Genomic DNA, 19,367 nt, shown 5'->3' with positions numbered 1-19,367 from the left:
ACAGAGCCCAGGGCGCCGCTGCGTGCCCACCTGAAGGCGCCCCGGTCCACCCGCCGGCTGAGGGCATCGCCCGGTCCTCGGCTGTCACCGACCCTGGGTCGTTGCCCCCCCGGGGGTGGGGGAGGACGTGTCAGATTTAGGCCAGGAAGCGGAAGTCATCCGCAGCGGGTGAACCACGCTGGGCGGGGAGCTGAAGTGATGGAGTGCCAGACACCTGGTAGCTGTGCCAGGAGTACCTGGGGGGCCGGTGACGCCTGTCCTGGGGCATGCCATCCCATGTTTAAAAACCGGTTAATCGACCTTTCTGGTTTCCATATATAAACATTAAGGCTAGGGTTCTACTACTGAAGATCCAAGTTTTGATTCCTTTTCGTTAGTGTTCAATTTCAAGTGCTCATTTATAACTTTCTTCTCCTTTTCACCCATGCATTATGTAGAAGTCCACTGTCGGACCTGCAAAAAATGCTTTGAGCCCTGGCCGGGTGGCTCAATGGTTAGAGCGTTGCCACCACGGAAGGGTCGCGGGTTGGATTCTGGTTGCAGGTTCCATCCCTGGGCCCCATCAGGGCACCAGCGTGAGGCAACCAATCGATGTGTCTCTCTCACATCCACCTCTCGCTCGCTCTCTCCCTTCCACTCTCTCTAAAAATCAGTGAAAAGAATATATCCTTCGGTGAGGATTAATAACAACAACAACGAAATGCTTTGAGACCCAAAGGGCAGAGGAATGGGTACTTTATTCAGCGGGTGCAGCAGAGAGAACAGCCCAGAGCAGTGCCCCCTGGCGCGTGGGGACTTCTCTCTGCCAGAGGAGGTTTGTAGGGGAAGGAAACCAAAGCACCAAGTGCACGTTCAGTGGGCTTTGACCCGCAGGTGTGCAAATGCAGCCGGAAGGAGCAGTTTACGATTTGGGCCACCCCAGTCCGCAGCATCCTGTTTTCAGAATTAATGACTCAAAGAAAGAATTCAGAGGGAGTGCAGAATATTTTACAGTTCCTCACACCATCTTCCGTTTCCCCAAACACAAAGTGAGTTAACTGGCTGTTCGTGACTGCTGTCCTCATTGCACTGTAGTTTGAAGATATTGTCTGAATGATGTTTATCTTTGAAATCTCTTGAAACTTGCCTTAAGGTTTAAGTACAGAGACATGGATACATGGGACAGACTGTCAATTGTCAGAGGGCTGTGGGGAGGGAGGGCCTGGATGAAAGAAGGTGAATGAGTTAGTCAAAGAACATATATGCGTAAACCATAAGCACAGACAACAGTGTGGTGATGGCAAAAGGGAAGGGGGGACCGGGGCTGGCTGGAGGTGGGCAAAGAGAGTGAAATGGGGACATCCGTAATAGTATCAACAATAAAAATGAGGTAAAAAAAAAAAAAAAGCATGGGCCCAATTTTCAAAAATGTGTCATCTCTGGATTGAAAAGACTGTGTACCCATGGACACAGATAATAATGTGGTGAAGCCCTAGGGGGGTGGGGGCAGGGTGGAGGGAGGCAAATGGGGGATGATGGGGAAAATAGAGTCAACAATAAAAATATTTTAAAAAGAAAAGACTGCATTTTCCAGTTGTGTTGAGCATCTGTGTTTATTGGTTCACAAGCTTGTTTGGAGCCCTTTAAAATGTGTATCTCCTTCCTGATTATTTTCTTCTGCTTTCCCCAGGAGCTACTAAGTGAAGAGAGAGATTCTCCTACTGCAGTGGTCCTCAAACCACAGCTCGTGAGCCACATGTGGCTCTTTGGCCCCTTGAGTGTGGCTCTTCCACAAAATACCACGTGCGGGCACGCACGTACAGTGCGATTGAAACTTCGTAGCCCATGCGCAGAAGTCGGTTTTCGGAAAGGAGATAGACGAAACAAGTATACAAGACGAGTGTGGATGAGAGAGGTGGAAGGGGTCGACCTCAGAACGTGCCTCAATCAGATTGAGGACGTTTTTAGCAAAGGCCAGCTTAGGAGGACCCTAATTAAGTTAATCACAATGTACCTACCTATATAGTTTAAGTTTAGAAAATGTGGCTCTCAAAAGAAATTTCAATCGTTGTACTGTTGAGATTTGGCTCTGTTGACTAATGAGTTCGCTGACCACTGTCCTACTGTATTGTTGATAAGTCAGGTTTTCACAGCACTAACCAATTTGTGCTTCCTATATTTTGGAACTTTTACTATTAAATGCAGATAAGGCTATTTTGTTGTTGAATTGATACAGCCAAATCACTTCCCCAAAAGACTGTAACATTTCCTGCTCTCACCAGCAAAATATGAATTCATGGAGGCAAATCTCCAGCAGTGGCTGTCCATGCTCTCTTTACCCTTTGCCAGTTTAATGGCTAGTAGCATCAAACTGCTTTAATTTGCATTTCCCTAATTACTTGTGCAACTGAGGGTGTTTTTCTGTTGGTTGACCATTTCGATTTTGACTTCTCCCAGTCTTCAAATCCTTTGTCCAATTTTCTTTGGAGTGATTTGTCTTTTTCTTATCAATTTGTGGACTCTCTTTGTACATCAGGGTTATTAACCCTTTCCTGCTTTGCAATAGTTCCCCCCTAACTCTTTTTGTTCTTTGCGTTTTATGTGTCCTTTGATCTGGAATTAGAAAAACGTATTCTCTCATCAGAAAAGTCTAAGCTTTCTTTTCTGGCTTCTGTATCTCCTGTCTTGCATGGTGTTCCTTCCCCATTCCAGGTCTTCCTAAAAAGGTAATCTTTTTTTAAGGATGAATGCAATAAAAGTTCATTTTAATAAATATCATGTAGTTTACCTGTGGCCCATTAAGTGCATTTTATTTTATTTGTGTGTGTGTGCATCTCACTTTATTATTTTTTAAAATTAAATTTTTTCAATTACAGCTTCCATTCAGTATTATTTTATATTAGTTTCAGGTGTATGGCATAGTGATTAGGCAATCATATACTTTACAAAGTGGTCCCCTGATATTTCCAGTACCCACCAGGCCCCATACATAGTTATTACAATATTATTGACTACATTCCCTCTGCTGTACATTACATCTCTATAACTATTTTGTAACTACCAATCTGTACTTCTCAACCCCTTCACCCTAAAAACAGTCTTAACATTTATTTCTATTTTATTGTCTTCATTTTTTTGCTGGAACTTTTAATTTACTTGGAATTTACTCTGGTATGTGGCGTGAGGTCAAGGTCAAGCTCTGTTTTTGTTGTGTCAAATAAAAACAAATCCGGATGTAGCTATGAAGAGACTAATTAGAAAGGAAGACTGTTGCAATAGGGAGAAAGCTCCCATCTCAGAAATCTGCAAGCATCTCATAACCAAACAGGAAAAGGGCCTTTCTTTGATTGCCAGGAGAAGGAGAAGGCAAGCTGAGATAAGCAGAATCTGTGGAGAGGCTGCACAAGCAGGGGAATGACCAGTGGGTTCTGACAGGTCAGCTCACTCTTAGGAAAAGCTGAGAAGGGGGGCCCCTTTTACATTCTTTTGTGCTTGCTCAGGCTTGGGGGAAAGCAGAGCTCAGAGCCTGTAGGAAAGAGACAAACCTGACTGAAGTTAAGCGAACAAGCATTTTGTTCCAATTAATCAGTGTTTGTGAGGCAAATAATTGGAATTTGGAGGGTCTGTATCCAAACTTGTTGTAGGTAAGCAAGAGGGACATCTGTGGGTCCTATCTAAGTCATATACAGAAGTGAGATTCTTTGCAGTAAGCCATTTTCTGGAACACAAAGAGCAAGGAGATTTTGTAATGGTTGCAGGAGTTAGGTCAAATTCATTATCAGCCAAGACCCTTTATGGAACACATTGCCTTGCATTCACTGAATTAAATACCATTTCTGTAATAGAAGGTCACAAATACGTTTCATTTCATCTGAACTCTATTGTGTCTCTGTAATCTGAATTTTTGTTCTTGCAAATGTATCTTGCCAGGAACTCTGAAGTTTAAAATTATTTTATCAAGTTTCAAAATGAATGGCCCTCCACCCCCCAACAAAAGTATTGCAATTTTGACTTGAATTGTATTGTCTATATATATAAAAGCCTAAGTGACCAAATGACTGAACGACTGGTCACTATGACGCACACTGACCACCATGCAGGAGCTGTCCCCTGGTGGTCAGTGAGCTCCCACAGGGGGAACGCCGCTCAATCAGAAGCCCTGAGCCGGGCTCATGGCTGGACAGCACAGTGGCAATGGCGGGAGCCTCTCCCACTTTCGTGGCAACACTAAGGATGTCTGATTGCTGGCTTAGACCCGCTCCCCATCCCCCAAGTGCTCCCGGACTGCAAGAGGGGGCAAGCCTGGCTGAAGGACCGCCCCCCCCCGAGTGCACAAATTTTGTGCACCGGGCCTCTAGTATTTTATAGTCTTCTTATAAAATGTATCCTTAGATATTTATAAATTTTTGTTGTCATTGTTAAAACTTATATTTGCTAATCCTATCTGCTTACTTAAAATGAAAGTACCCATTTTTATAAATATACTAGAGGCCCAGTGCACGAAATTCGTGCATGGGTAGGATCCCTAGGCCTGGCCAACAATTAGGGCCGATCGGGGCCTTCCAGCTGCTGTCCGGGGCCTTTCTTCATTCCACGCTGCCCCCAGTGGTCAGCACACATCACAGCAAGTGATTGAACTCCGAGTCTTCTGGTCAAACTCCCAAGGGGACACTTTGCACATTAGCCTTTTATATATATATATATAGATTTTGTATATAGCTCCGTATCAAAACTACCTACCAATTCTGGTAGCTTCTTAGTATAGTCTCTCAGGTTTTCTAATTGTACAATCATATCATTTATAGATAATATTGTCTCTTTTATCCAATATTTGATGTGATTATTTCTCCTTCTATTTTCGTTGTCCTTCTATTAACTATCCCTTACAGTAGTTACTAAGTTTACGTGGCTTTTTTACACTAAGTCTATATAACAGCTTGTCAGATAGAGGAGAGAGCACTGGAATAGGTTAGACTTTCTTACTATAGCAAGTTCAAGTTATGTCTGACAGTTTTGGTAAAAAGAAGAGAGATTTATTCCTTATTAGTATTGCTTGCAGTTATGTGGTTATTTAAATTTAAAATTATTTAAACTAAAAAAGTTTTAAATTCAGTTTCTTAGTCACCTAGCCACATTTCAAGTGCCCAATAGCCGTGTATGGCTAGTGGTGTAATAATTGTGAATTGTTACCCATCGCACTATTCTCTTTGACATGGTTTCTGTAAATGCTGACTCTGACTAATATGTAGCTTGTAGATAAACAACGTATTTGTATAAGAATCCTAGGAACTTACTTCAGAAACTGCAGACTCTGACCTTTAGCCTAGGAGATTTGCTGACTTTCAACCATAAAACCAGGATGACAAACACCAGACCATCACTTGACCAGTTTTGAGACCCTTATCAGAATGGATTGTGCTGGCCTGCACATAGAGAACTTTTAAGTCCCCTCCCCTTGATTTCTTTGTTCTGCTTTCCCTCCCCCTCCTTATAAAATCCTCTGCCTGCACTAAGGTGGGGAGATGGACTTTGGACAAGAATCCCCCATCTTCCCAAGATTCCAGCACTCGAATAAATCTCTTTCCTTTTTACCAGCATCTGTCTCACGAGTTAGGCTTTCATGAGGTCAGGCAGCCAAACCTTGGTTTCAGTTACAGTGGGTACTGTATTGGACAGCATTAAATAGAAAACATTTTCATCATTATGGAAAGTTGTATTGGACAATGCTGAGATAGAACCTTTAAAATAATGTTGGCTAATAGATATTATAGAGAGCATCCCTATCTTTTAGCCAATTTTCATGGAAATGATTTAAACATTTTACCAATTAGTGTAAAGCTTTCTGAAAATTTTTGGAATGTGGTTTTCTAAATTTTAAGTAGTTTCCTTTGATTGTTAAGTTGAGTTTTTATTATTAATATAAATGGCTACTGAATTGTATTATATACTTTTTAATATTAGTTAATAGCATTATGTGGCTTTTCTCTTTTTTAAATGTTTTCATTGATTTTAGAGAGAGAGGAAGGAAGAGGGAGAGAGAGAAACATCAATCAGTTGCCTACCATATACATCGTGACTGGGGATTGAACTACAACCTGGGCATATGCCATGACAGGGAATTGAACCATGACCTTTCAGTGCATGGGACTACATTCAGTCAGCTGAGCCACACGGGCCAGGGTTATGTGGCTTTTCTCAAGTGTTGGTGTAATGAATTATGTTTCTTAATTTCCAGCTGGTTAAGATATTTTGGTAATATTTCAATTTATTTCTGTTTTTATTGATTCTTATCAGAGAATGTGATCCTTCAAAGCCCTACATTTTTTCTCTCTCCTGAAAATTTTATTGGTCCTGAGGAAAGGGAAGAAGGCAGCCCTGCCTCCTACTGAGGGTGCCACAAGCACTCACTGTTTTCCATTGCCATTGATGGGGAGTTTCACATGTTGGGGGGCAGGAAGGGAGACCAGAAAGCCAGGGGTATGCCCCACAGGCCCAGGCAGAGAGCAGGGGAAAGGACTCCAGGCAGAAGGGGGGCAGAACCTGGCTGCCCACCATGAAAGCCTGGCCCCCCTGGTTCTGGGACAACAGGATCTCAAAAGGCTTCAGGTGCCCTGGCATTTCCTTCACTTAGTTCTCCTTGCCTGCTTTGTAGTTGGTATAAATGAGGGTGATGTATTTACAGTGGAGGTCCTCTACACCATCATTCACCAGGTCTACCAGGGCTGCCTTCCACTGGTCCTTCCAGGACAGCCCAAGGGAGCGATTCGGTGGTCACAAGATGGCATTGGACTGGTCCAGGGTGAGGTCTCCATCCTGGAACTTGGGGAGCCCATACAGGCAGGAGGCCTTGAGTGAGCCCTGCAGCCAGGTCTCCTTGGTCATCACCTCCTCCTTCCAGTTCTGGCCCTGGTGAGCCTGCAGCATGTCATGGCCTTATAGTGCCCTTAACCAGGGAATGTTTTTTAAGGATATAGGAGTAAAGAGTATATCATCCATTGTGTAAATGTGCCACAGATTTTTTATCCACTCATCTACTGATGGGCACTTGAGCTGTTTCCAGATCTTAGCTATTGTAAATAAAGCTGCTATGAACATAGGGGTGTATACATTTATTCTGATTTTTAGGATATAGTCCTAGAAGTGGGATCACTGGGTCAAATGGCCCTTCCATTTTTAATTTTTTTTGAGGAAACTCTACACTGTGCTCCATAATGGTTGTACCAATCTGCATTCCCACCAGCAGTGTACTAGGGTCCCTTTTTCTCTACATCTTAGCCAGCTAATCAACTTGTTTGTTGATTTATTGGTGGTAGCCATTCTGGCAGGTGTGTGATGGTACCTCATTGTTTTAATTTGCATCTCTCTGATGCATCAAAATGAAAAGGGAATCCACTGAGAGAACATATTTGCCAATGATACATCTGATAAGCAGTTAATTTACAAAATATATAAAGCATTCATACAACTTAACAGAAGGAAGACAAACAATTCAAGTAAAAGATGGGCAGGAGACCTGAATAGACACTTCTCCAAAGAGGACATACAGATGGCCAAGGACATGAAAAAAATGCTCAACATCAGAAATCATCAGAGAGATGCAAATTAAAATGAGACACCATTTTTTTTAAAGGTCCTGTGCAGGAGGACTAAGGCCACAGCTGCCAACTAGCACCAAGGCCCCAAACTTGTGATGAAATCATCTTGGATGCTCCAATCTCATTCCAGCTGCCTCAGACGTCATATGGAGAAGAAATGAGCCATCCCCTTGAGCCTCTGCTCAAGTTCCTGACCCACAAAATTATGAGAAATAAAATGGTTAAGCCACTAAATTTTGGTGTGGGTTGTTTACATAGAAATAGCTGAAATATCTGTGAATCTTAAAATACATGTGAGTGAGGTCAAGTCACCAACAGTTATGAGAACTACATGGTATAGTTATCTGTGTAGGAAAAAGCAGAGGGAAGTAAGGGGCATTTGTCATACCTGATGGCAAGCTGACTTGAATTCAGGAGCGAAACTGAGGCATTTTGCTCCATCTGCGGCAAGTAAGTGCAAGGGGTCTGAAGGGCCTGAAGCAGCCCAATTCCTGTGAGCTCTTAGGACTGATTGTGCTTGGGGTCCCCAAGACCACCCTCTGGTTCAGTGATTCACTAGAAGAACTCACAGAACTTATCAAAGCTGTTATACTAATGGTTACAGTTTATCACAAACACAGACAGACACACACACACACACACAAAAGGGTAGAGATTTATATCAGCAATGGAAAAGATCACATAAGGCAGAGTCCAGGAGCAAGTTTCCAATTCTCTTCTCCCAGAGCAGTCATCTAGTCAGTGCTTAATTCCACCAGTAAGATGTGGGTCACACATGAAGTATTGCCGACCAGGGAAGCTCACCTGGTCCTTGATGTCTAGAATTTGTATTTGAGATCAGTCACATAGGCATGGCTGATCTTAGTTACTCAGTCCCTCTAAAGTTCAAGCTGATACTGCATGGCTCAGGCACCCCCTCACCCGCACCATAAATCACAGTGTTAGAATAAACCATCTGGTGTGGCTCATGGACTCAGATAAACAAAGATAATTTTAACAGGGCAGGATATTTCCAAGGGCTTTAAGGTTATCTTCCAAGAGCTGGCAAGGTCCAAACTTTTCTTTGAAATGTGCAAGGTTTGGACACCCAGTCCTGCTGAGTTAATCCTTCACTATCCACTAATCCACCAGGCTCTCTTCTGGGACAGGGATCTGTACTTAGGAGAAACCACTAGGGTTGAAATAAAAATTGAGCTGGTTGAGACAGTAGAAACTAAGTGTATTCATTTCCTATGGCTGCTGTAACGAATTACTTCAAGCATGGTGGCTTTTAACAACAGCAATTTATTCTTTCACAGTTCTGGAGGCGAGATGTCTTAAATCAGTACCACTGAGCCAAAATCAAGGTGTCAGCAGAGCTGTCATCGAGGTCACTTCCACTCCACCTCTGTGGTCACACTGTCTTCTCTTCTGTCTGTGTCATCTCTTTGCCTCTTTCATAGAACACTTGCGATTGTATTTAGGGCCCATCTGGAAGATCCAAGATAATCTTCCTATCTCAGGATCCTTAACTTAATCACATCTACAAAGCCCCCCACTTTTTTTTGTCAAATAAGATAGCTTTCACAGGTTCCAGAAGTTAACACATGAATATCTTTTGGGGAGCCACTATACAACCTACCATAGCCCACCTTCCGGTCCCCAAACATTGACATCCATCCCACGTACTAAATACATTTGCCCTTCCCAGCCGGCATGGCTCAGTGGTTGAGCATCAACCTAGGAACCAGAAGGTCATGGTTTAACTCCCAGTCAGGGCACATGCCTGAGTTGCAGGCTCGATCCCCAGTGTAGAACATGTAGGAAGCAGCTGATTAATGATTCTCTCTCATCATTGATGTTCCAATCTCTCTCCCTCTCTCATAATGAAATAATTAAAAATAAATTAAATAAAATACATTCACCCTATTCCAACACCCTCAAAAGTGTCAAAACATTATAGCATCCTCTCAAGTCCAAAATTTCATCTAAATATCGTCTGTTTGGAAGTCCCAAATCTAATTATGTAAATCAGTTATGGGTGAGACTATAAGTATGCCATCCTAGGGAAGAATTTCTCTCCATCTGTGGACTTTGGAAAACAGAAAACAAGTTATCTGTTCCCAAAATACAATGCTGGGACAGGTATAGGATAAGAGTTGTTGGCATTCCTATTCTGAAAGAGTGGAAATGAAAGGAAAAGAGAAGTCATTGTTACTGAGCCATTTTGAAATACAGCTACAAATGATCCACCCTATGGGCCCAAACCCCAACCTAGGAATTATTCTTGCCTTTTTTTTTTATGGTTAACACATGTTTGAAGCTGAGTAGTTCTATAACCCTGTTTTCTACCTGCAGAATTTTAGGAGTCTGACAGCCTTCTTTCATTTTATCCCATATCTGTCCCTTTTCATCCAAGCTGGCAGTACTTCTGCTGGTATAACATTCTCAAAAACCTTGCAACCTCCGGCATATGTCACAGAAACTTCAAGCATTAGACAAGAAGATCCTCCATAGATCTTTTCTCATTAATCCCATCTGTATTCCTGGCTTCTGCTCTGAAGATTGAGGGATCCATAAATCACATGCCTAATCTCTTCAGTACTTCAAAAGGTTGTCTGGTCACACCGTTGGCCTTCTCTGCAGAGCATACTTTCCTAGCATTGACTATCCTAATTTTAGCACCTTTTGCAATCTGTACAGGCTGAGAATTTCCCCAATCATCAAATCCTGGTTCCTCTTTGCGTAATAATTCTTCCTTCCGTTTATCTTTTTCCTTTCATATTTTACTATAAGCAGCAAGTAGAAACCAGACTGCTTCTTCAACAATTTGCTTGGAAATCAACTCAACTATTCAAATTCATTGCTTATAAATCCTGTTTTCCACATAACTGTAGGGCACAATTAAGCTAAATTTTCTGTCACTGTATGACAAAAATGACCTTTCCCCCAGTTTCTAATAATATATTCCACATTTCTTTTTGAGCCCTCATAAACAGGCCCTTCAACGTTTATATTTGTACCAACATTCTGTTTATGATGGTAAACGCATCCTCTGAGACAATATAGGGTTTTCTACCTTGTTCCTCGCTTCTTTTGAGCCTTCACCAACAGTTCCTTCAGCATGTGCATTTCGAAGAACAGTCTGTTTTAGGCAGTCTAGGCTTTTTCTGTGGTGCCCCTCAACATTCTTCCAGCCTCCACCTATTATCCAATTACCTTAGTCCAAAGTGATTCCTATATTTTTAGGTATTTGTTACAGCAGACCCCACTTTTGGTATAAACTCTGTATTAGTTTCCTATTGCTGCTGTCATAAATGACCATAAACTTGGTGGCTGAAAACAACTGAAATTTATCCTCTCACAGATCTGGAGGCCAGAAATTCAAAATCAGAATCACTGGGCCAAAAATCAAAGTGTGGGCAAGGCCATGCTTCCTCTGGAAGCTTTAAGGGAGAATCCATGCCTTGCCTCTTCTGACCTTTGGTGGCTGTTGTCATTCCTTGGCTTATGGCCACATCACTCCAATATCTTTCCCTGTAGTCATATCTCTTTCTCCTCTTCGATTTGTGTGATCTCTCTTTGCTTCCCTATTATAAAGATACTTGTTACTGTATGTAGTTAGGGCCTGCGTGGAAAATCCAGGATAATCTCTTCATCTCAAAATCCTTAATCAAATCTGCAAAGTCTTTTATTTATTTATTTTTGGCCATTAGGTAACATTCACAGGTTTCCAGGGTTAGGGCATGGATCTCCCCTAGGAAGCCATTATTTAGCCTACTTCAATAAGGAAAGAGAATGTCCACATCAAAGTGGAGAAATAGAGCCAAGAAATCTCAGAACCAAGTTGCCATAATTTTTAGCAAAAACAACAGAAGAGGGAGCTCTGACATTTGAGAAACTACCCCGAACCCCACCTCCTTCCAAAAGTTAAGGAAAGCTAATTTCATATAAAGAAGAGCAACAAAAATGTACTGAGGGCAACCCCATACAATATTGTTATAAGAATAAAAGCTTAAGGGGTAGAATACCATCCTAAAAGCCAGTGAAAGCATGCCAGAAACATATCCTCACCAAAGAGATAAAAACTATAATTAGTGCCGAAACCGATTTGGCTCAGTGGATAGAGCGTCGGCCTGGGGACTGAAGGGTCCCAGGTTCGATTTCGGTCAAGAGCATGTACTTTGGTTGAGGGCACATCCCCAGTAGGAGATGTGCAGGAGGCAGCGGATGGATCTTTCTCTCTCATCGATGTTTCTAATTCTCTATCCCTCTCCCTTCCTCTCTGTAAAAAAATCAATAAAATATATTTTTAAAAAAACTATAATTAGCTAATACAAACAAGCTAAAAATATTAAGAAAATGATGCAAGACAACGAAAGAACAACATAAATAAGAACAAGAAAATTTCAGGAGCTATTTGACACATCTCAGAAAATATTTGGAAATAAAAGAAAAATCTTTCAGAATAAATGACAAGGAACACAAAGCAAATAAGTACAATACATGATGGCTTAAGAGGAATAGAAGGCAGAGAAGAGGAAACTTTAAAAAAAGGAAATAAAGAAAAATATTTGAAAGCAAATGACAAATATCAAAGTTTTTTTAAAAAAAGTATCCAATTAATACATCATAGGAGTTCCTCAATAAAGAAAAGCAGACCAAAGGAAAAAACAAATACTAAAAACTATAATTCAAGAAAACTTCCTGAAATAATAAACAATTTCAAAGTATATACTGAGAGAGCACACCAGACTTCGTCTGCTCCTGGCCAAGATGCAGTCACAGGGACCAGATTTACCCTTCCAGCTGAAACAACTAAAATAATGATAAAATATATGAAACAATGGTCTTCAAAGTGTTGGACATCAGGCAAGGAAGAACAGTGATCCTTGAGAAAGGGGAAACAAACAAAATATAAAAGAAAGGGGAAATAAATGAAGTGAGTCCTGCTAATGCCACAGCTTGGATGGTTTCCAGTCACAGTGCTGAGAGAGGGAATCCAAGCAGAGCCCAGCGCACTTCCTGGGTTCAGGAGATGGATCTGAGAATCCAAGGAGCCCAAGGACTCCATTGGAATGGAAAGAGCCCTAGAGACCTGCAGAGGGTCCCTCTTGAGTCTTCAACTGAGTATTCCTCAGCTCCTGCATGTAAGAAAACTATTCAAGGCTAAGCAAAGAACCACCAGCAAGGATTAGAGGGAGTTCACAGAGGGGTGATAATAGTTTCTGACCTTACCAGGTATGGTGGAAAACCTCATAATTCACAGGGAATTGAGTAGAGTGCTTAGAAGGCCAGTAATAGGGGTAAATTAGCCCTAGGCTAAATGATGCTCTGGTCCTGCCTAATAAAGCTGAAAAGCAAGACCTGAAAGAATCAAATTGTTCCCAGCTAAGTTCACTGTGTCCCAGAATAAAGCTTCTGTTCTCATTTATAGGAATGCAAAAATATCCAGCCCCAAGCAAGATAAAATTCACAATGTCTGTCATCCAGTAAAAAAATAACCAGGCATGCAATGAACCAGGAAAATATGACATATCATTTGGAGAAAAAAATTCAAATAGACCCAGAAATGGTACATATTATGAATAGTGAAGAACACTAAAGCAATCATTAAAACTTTATTTTAAATATAAAAAAACCTAACTTAAGCATATTGACTAGAGACATGGAAGATGTTTAAAAGCCCAAATAGACCTTTTAGAGATGAAAACTATAATATGAAATTAAAAAATGCATGAATGGGATTAATAGATTCGACATGGCAGAAGAAAAGATTAGTGAATTTGAAGGCATAGTAATAGACACTATCCAAACTAAAATATAGAAGAAAAAAATACTTTAAAAATGAATAGAGTATCAGTTCTGGGATAAATTCAAGACGTAGTTGGTATCCTGGGGGGCGGGGGTGGGTGGTGGTGGGGCAGGAGAGGAAGAAGAGATCTTTGAAAGAGCACACTGTGTACCTGACAATATTTACCCAGAATGATTACCACCAAGTCATATTCTTATAAATTACTGGACTTTAAAGATGAAGAAAAAATATTTTGAGCATGTAGAAAATAAGAGCAAGTGATCTATAAGGATAAGAAAATTAGATCATCATCAGATTATTTTTAGAGAAAGAAGAAGGGAGAGAGAGAGAGAGAGAGAGAGAGAGAGAGAGAGAGAGAGAGGTTGATGTGAGGGAGAGAGAGAGAGAGAGAGAGAGAGAGAGAGAGAGAGAGGCATTGATGTGAAGGAAGCACATCAATCAGCTGCTCCCATACATGCCCTAACTGGGGATCAACCTTGTGACCTTCTTGTGCATGGGACACAGAACGATACTCCAACCAACTGAATCACACTAACCAGGGCTGATAGCAACCATTTATGCCAGAATAAAGTAAAGGAACATTTAAGATACACAAGGAAAGAAAGAGTGAGCTAAGAAATTTACACCAAAAAAAATTGTCTTTCAACTATAAAAGACATGGACAAAATGTTATCAACATGGAAGAACTGAAGAAATATTGTACTCATAAGTCCTTCCAAAGGAACCTATCATAGAACAAGCTTCAGCAAGGCTGGTGTGGCTCAGTGAATTGACTTCATCCCATGCACCACAAGGTTGCTGATTGGTCTGGTCAGTGTGGCTCAGTGTTTGAGCATCGACCTATGAACTAGGAGGTCTCAGTTCATCCCAGTCAGGGCACATGCCCGGGTTGTGGGCTTGGTCCCCAGTGGGGAGCATGCGTGAGGCAGCTGATCAATGATTCTCTTTCATCATTGATGTCTCTATCTCTCTCTTCCTCTCCCTTCCTCTCTGAAAGCAATTAAAATATATTTTTTAAAAATCAAGAGGTTGCTGGTTGATTCCCAGCCAGGGCACATTCCCAGGTTGTGGGCTTGATCCCCAGTAAGGGGGCGTGCAAGAGGCAGCTGATTGATGTTTATCATTGATGTTTGTCTTTCTCCCTCTCCCTTCCCCTTGCTCTTAAAAAATCAATAAAACATATTTTTTAAAAAGAACAAGCTTCAGAAAAACAAAATGACCAGAGAGTTTTTGACCTAAGGGCTGGTGGTGAGCACTGAACTAAGAAGACGAATGACAGTTCAAAGTGAGAGTTTAGTAAGCAAGGATTCAGGTAACAGATATAGACCAATCATGAAAAAATTGGGAGAGAATGCGGAGAATATGTCTACATTCTACATTTTAATACTATTCTTAGTAATTATACCAGCAGTGGTGGTAGTATTAGTATTGCTATTCTGAGACTGAATGATGTGAGTTCCAAGAAAGCGGTTAACACAGCAGGCCGGCTGCTATCCTTCTAAAGGCCTGCTCACAAAGTTTGCCCTTGGCTAGAGTCTGGGAACTTGATTTCAGGAGGGTTCCCACCATTCCCTACCTGATAAGGTGGTTCACTGTGCAAACATCTGCTTCCTTCTGGGGATCTGGAATATTGGTATGTGCTCAGCAGAGGGTGCCTAATGACTAAATCCCAATAAAAACCGAGGGCACTGAGTAATAGACTTCTCAGTAAGAAATAACACACATGGGTTGCTGCATTTCTGTTGCTGGGGCAACAGCATGCTCTGTGTGACCCCTGGTGGGAGGAAGAGACAGCGTAAGGAAGCCTGTGCGTGGCATCTTCCTGAGTCTTTTTCCCTTGCTGATTCTATGACATATCGGTTCTCTGTTATAACCTTTGCTATAAATACAACTATATCCTGAGTCCTCTGAGTCCTTATAGTGAATCACTGGATATGGTGGCAGTGGTGGGACTCAATAAAACAACCCTGACTCACTGAAATGTGGCTACAGCGTTACTCAAGAAAAGGAAAGAAGCAATGATGGAAGGTGACAAAATCCTGGGGTCTGAGTGGCTACGAAGTTACCTATAGTGTTAAACAGCAACTGAGTTGTCATCTCTTGTGAAAGGTAACAGTTAAATCCAACCACAGGCAGGTGGCCTCGCTGCATCTCCTGGCTGCTCTTAGCTGTGCTGGCTACAGGGAGGAAAGAGTAGCTCAGCTCATGGCTTTAGTTTTTGTTTTCTCCTCTAAGTGGGAGGAGAAAGGGCCCAAATAGTCCCCCCAGGGCTGGAGCAAGTCTTTAGGTAAACCGGAGGGGGGAGGGTTAAAATAAGAAAACGAAAAAACAGCCTGACTGGCTGGCTGGTGTGATTCAGTGCAGGAGGCAGCAGATAGATGATTCTCTCTGATCATTATTGTTTCTCTCTCCCTTCCTCTCTGAAATCAATAAACATTAAAACAATTTAAAAAACCATTCTAGCCTTTTCTTCAGCTTAGCAGCGGCCTCAGCTCAGGGATAGCCCCTCCTGACTTTGCAGCTTGATCTGCTGTTCGCTGTAACGTTAACCCTGTATGTGCTGCTTTTAAGACTAGGGGATTTGAGGGGGGAAAGAGGTGTGTTTTGTAACACGCTTTGTATTTTATGACTATCACACCTGAGTGTATCATCAACATTGATGTAAAATTTTATACTCGCCATTTCATCCGTGCGAGACATAGATCATCCTGACAGGGAAAGCTGCAAAGGGGGAAAAAGTGTACATGCATCAAAGCTCTCTTGCCTTTTGCTGCCCATGGGCAGATTGCAATTTCAACTCTGGGAAAAGAACAAGATGCCATCACGAATTTTTATTATTTTATTTTTGCCTGTTGGAGCCTCTGGAAAAGGGGGGACATGATGAAAAGAGAGGCAATCTGCAGGTAAAAAAATGGCACTTTGGGAGGTCTGAACCCAGTGTGCTAATGTGCAATTGTTGAAATGAGGTGGCTGGCAGTAGAAGCTGCTGGTTTTCCGGCCACATATACATATTTTTGAGTGTGTCTGTTTGGATGCTAAAATTGACAAGAAGGGCTTTCAGGAAAGCCTTTCTTATCACTTGGGCTGGGAATACAGCTGTCTGGCTGGTACTGGGGGGAAAAAGCCACTGGCTTTTTAAAAAATTATATTTTTTCAATTATATTTTACATTCAATAGTATTTTATATTAGTTTCAGGTGTAGTGGTTAGACAATCGCATACTTTACAAACTGGACCCCCTGATATTTCAAGTACCCACCTGGCATTGTACACAGTTATTACAATATTATTGGCTTTTAAAAAAAATCCCGGATTCACAGGTTCTAATTGCCAGGGCCTGACCGGAAGCTGAAACCTGACACTCTTCTGCAGCTGTTTGCAGCCTCACTGTGAGCTGTGCTCAGCTGAAATGAAAGAGCATCTATCTCAAAGAACAGGACTCAGATTCAGGAAAGGGCTTGTATAATTGAGGTGCTGATTGGCTTCGTATTTCTGACAGAGACTAATTATGGTTACTGAATTGAAATCAGCAAGTTAACCAGAGGCTAACTCGTGGTTACTGTTGAACGCTGCAAGCTAGGGAAGGACATCACAGGGAGAGGCCACTTCACCTACTCCCCATTGGTCAGACTCCCCACCCTTTCTTGGAGATGGCACTGCTGTTGACCTGCTATGGTCAACTTTTCAGGTTACTTGCAGTTTGTACCAATGACCTGATAGCCTGACTCTACTTCCTTCACCTCCCTCTTGCTAGACACCCTTGTGCAAGACATTTGATTATTAAATGCAGCCGTCCCCAGCAAGGGATTCATTTTTTTTCTAGGCTGCTCACTGGGGAAATGATTAGGACCAAAGGAATGGGAGGTTATGTAAACCCATTTTGGAAAAAAAAAAAAGGAAAGTTCAGGATTCTTCCTCATCAATTCTTGATTATGATGTGTCTTTCTGGTTACATTGTATAAAAATGTTTTGCTGGGAAAATGTTTCTTTTCTTCTTGCATACAGCCCTTCCAGACAAAAAGTTTGGAGGATAATAAAACGGTTGGGAAATGTGAGGTTGTGATCACTGAGTGAGACACACCAATGTTGTAACCATGGAGAAATAATCCTATATAATAAAATCCTAATACGCTAAGTGTCCGGTCGACTGGTTGACTGTTCAACCAATCAAAGTGTAATATGCTAATCATATGCTAAGGCCGCTCAACCACTGGTTATGATGTGCACTGACCAACGGGGGCAGATGCTCCAACCGGTAGGTTAGCTTGCTGCTGGGGTCCAGCCAATAAGGACTGAGTGAGAGGGGCCAGACACCCCCTAGAGCCCTCCCGAAGTCCCTTCCCGGCTGGCCAATGATAATAATAATAATAATAATAATAATAAAGCCTGGGGAGGTGCCAGGGAGTAGAGAAGGCATTAATGATCTTTGTTTTTCTGAACTGCTCTTGGAAGCTTTCCCCTTTTCCTGAAGAAAAAAAAAAGCCTCATGGTATTTCATTTCCAAGCTGCTGTGAGTACCTTGAATTCAAACTGACTGTAGATCACACCTGATAGGCAGCAGGGGTGGCACCATCCCCTGCACTTTCCATGCAGAGCACCTCCAAGGTGTCCACACACATGATAGGAATGATGGAAGCAAAACTGAAGGAAACTGGATGCTTTCAGGCAGTCCCTCTGTAACCAAGGACTAAACAATTACTTGGTTGGACGGGGCAGGAGGCTCCATAGTGAGAGGCGACACTGGGGGCCCTGTTAACCCCTACTGCCTGGCTAATGTCTGTTTTGCTCTGGGTACCCTAACAAGTATTAGACATCCTCTATTTCCAGGGGTGCCATGTGTGCCCTGGGACTTCACTTCCTGTGTGTGTGCCCTGACTATCCCAACACTGCCTCAGCCTAATGGCTTTCCAGTCAGCTTCCACTTACTGACCAGAGTACACTGTGCCTGAATGGCTGCCATGAGCCAGGTAAAAGGGAGCTAATATAGAAATTTAAGGAGGAAGGTACCTGACTTTCTAAGATAAATCTTTGTGGTTAATGGGATTTGTTTGAACTGGTGAAATCTTGGACCCCTGTAGGGTATAACTGAAGATAATACTACAGGTAGGTCTCACCTGATGCAAGGGATCTAACTGATCATTGTGTTGTAAAGTTGCCTTATCCAAGGTCCAAGGGGTCAACTATCCAGAAATGGGTTAACAAAGCCTGCTATCCTTTGAAAGGTTGGCCCTTGGCTGGAAACTTGCATTTGGGAAGTGTTTCCACTATTCCTTAACTGGTAAGGATGGCTCATTGTGCTCAGACTTTGTGCAAACAGTGTGGTTTATGCTTATCATTTGCTTTCATTCTAAGAGTCTGCAATTTTGGTACATGCTAGGCAGAGTGTCTAATGACCAGCCCCCAACAAAAACCTTGGGCACTGAGTCTCTAATGGCTTCCTTGGGCGAAAACATCACACGTGCGTTGCTGCATTTTTGTTGCTAGGAAACAGCCAGTTCTGCCTGACTCATTGTGGAAGGGAGACAACATCAAACTCTGCCTGTGTCTTTTTCCATTGCTGATTCTGTTGCATATCTGCTTGCTATAATAAAACTTAGCTGTGAATACAAATGTCAGTGGCGCTGGGAATCAGCAAGACCGGGTTCATGTCTCCCAGAGGAAAGAGTTCAACACACGGGGAAATTGCAGCAAGCAGCAAAGCTTTATTCAAGCGAAAGTACATCAAGCAAAGCTGGAGTGCCCCATTGGGTCTAAGTCCTGGCTTTTGACTTATTCTTGCCCCTCCCATGCTTTGTACTAATCTCCTGCACCATTCAGCCTTTGATGGCTCTTTTAGTTTTCTATTCATCCTTTCCCTTGTTTACCTAAGCACGGTTTTTTGGTCCGTTTGTCCTTTCTCTGCCCTGCTCATATCTATCTCACTACCTACTCTAACATTTCCCCCCTCAAGAGTTATGAGACCCAATTCATTGGGAGATCATGGACGTAGACAATCATCTG

The 19,367-nt window shown here is 42.2% G+C and overlaps 1 protein-coding gene across 1 annotated transcript in view; it reads right to left on the bottom strand.

The window, feature by feature from the left end:
* The window catches only part of ZNF41 (zinc finger protein 41), an 18,176-nt gene extending 17,986 nt beyond the window's left edge, over positions 1 to 190 (bottom strand). Inside the window, exon 1 of the mRNA XM_006772136.2 lies at positions 31 to 190. The gene's annotated coding sequence lies outside the window, so the exon portion shown is untranslated. The remainder of the gene's footprint in view (positions 1 to 30) is intronic.
* Between the last annotated feature and the right edge of the window lie 19,177 nt (positions 191 to 19,367).

This window comes from Myotis davidii, unplaced genomic scaffold, assembly GCF_000327345.1.
Source record: "Myotis davidii unplaced genomic scaffold, ASM32734v1 scaffold2786, whole genome shotgun sequence".
In the NCBI taxonomy this organism is placed as follows: domain Eukaryota; kingdom Metazoa; phylum Chordata; class Mammalia; order Chiroptera; family Vespertilionidae; genus Myotis; species Myotis davidii.
The sequence above is the reverse complement of the archived record's forward strand: the minus strand, read 5'-3'. Positions and strand labels throughout refer to the sequence as shown.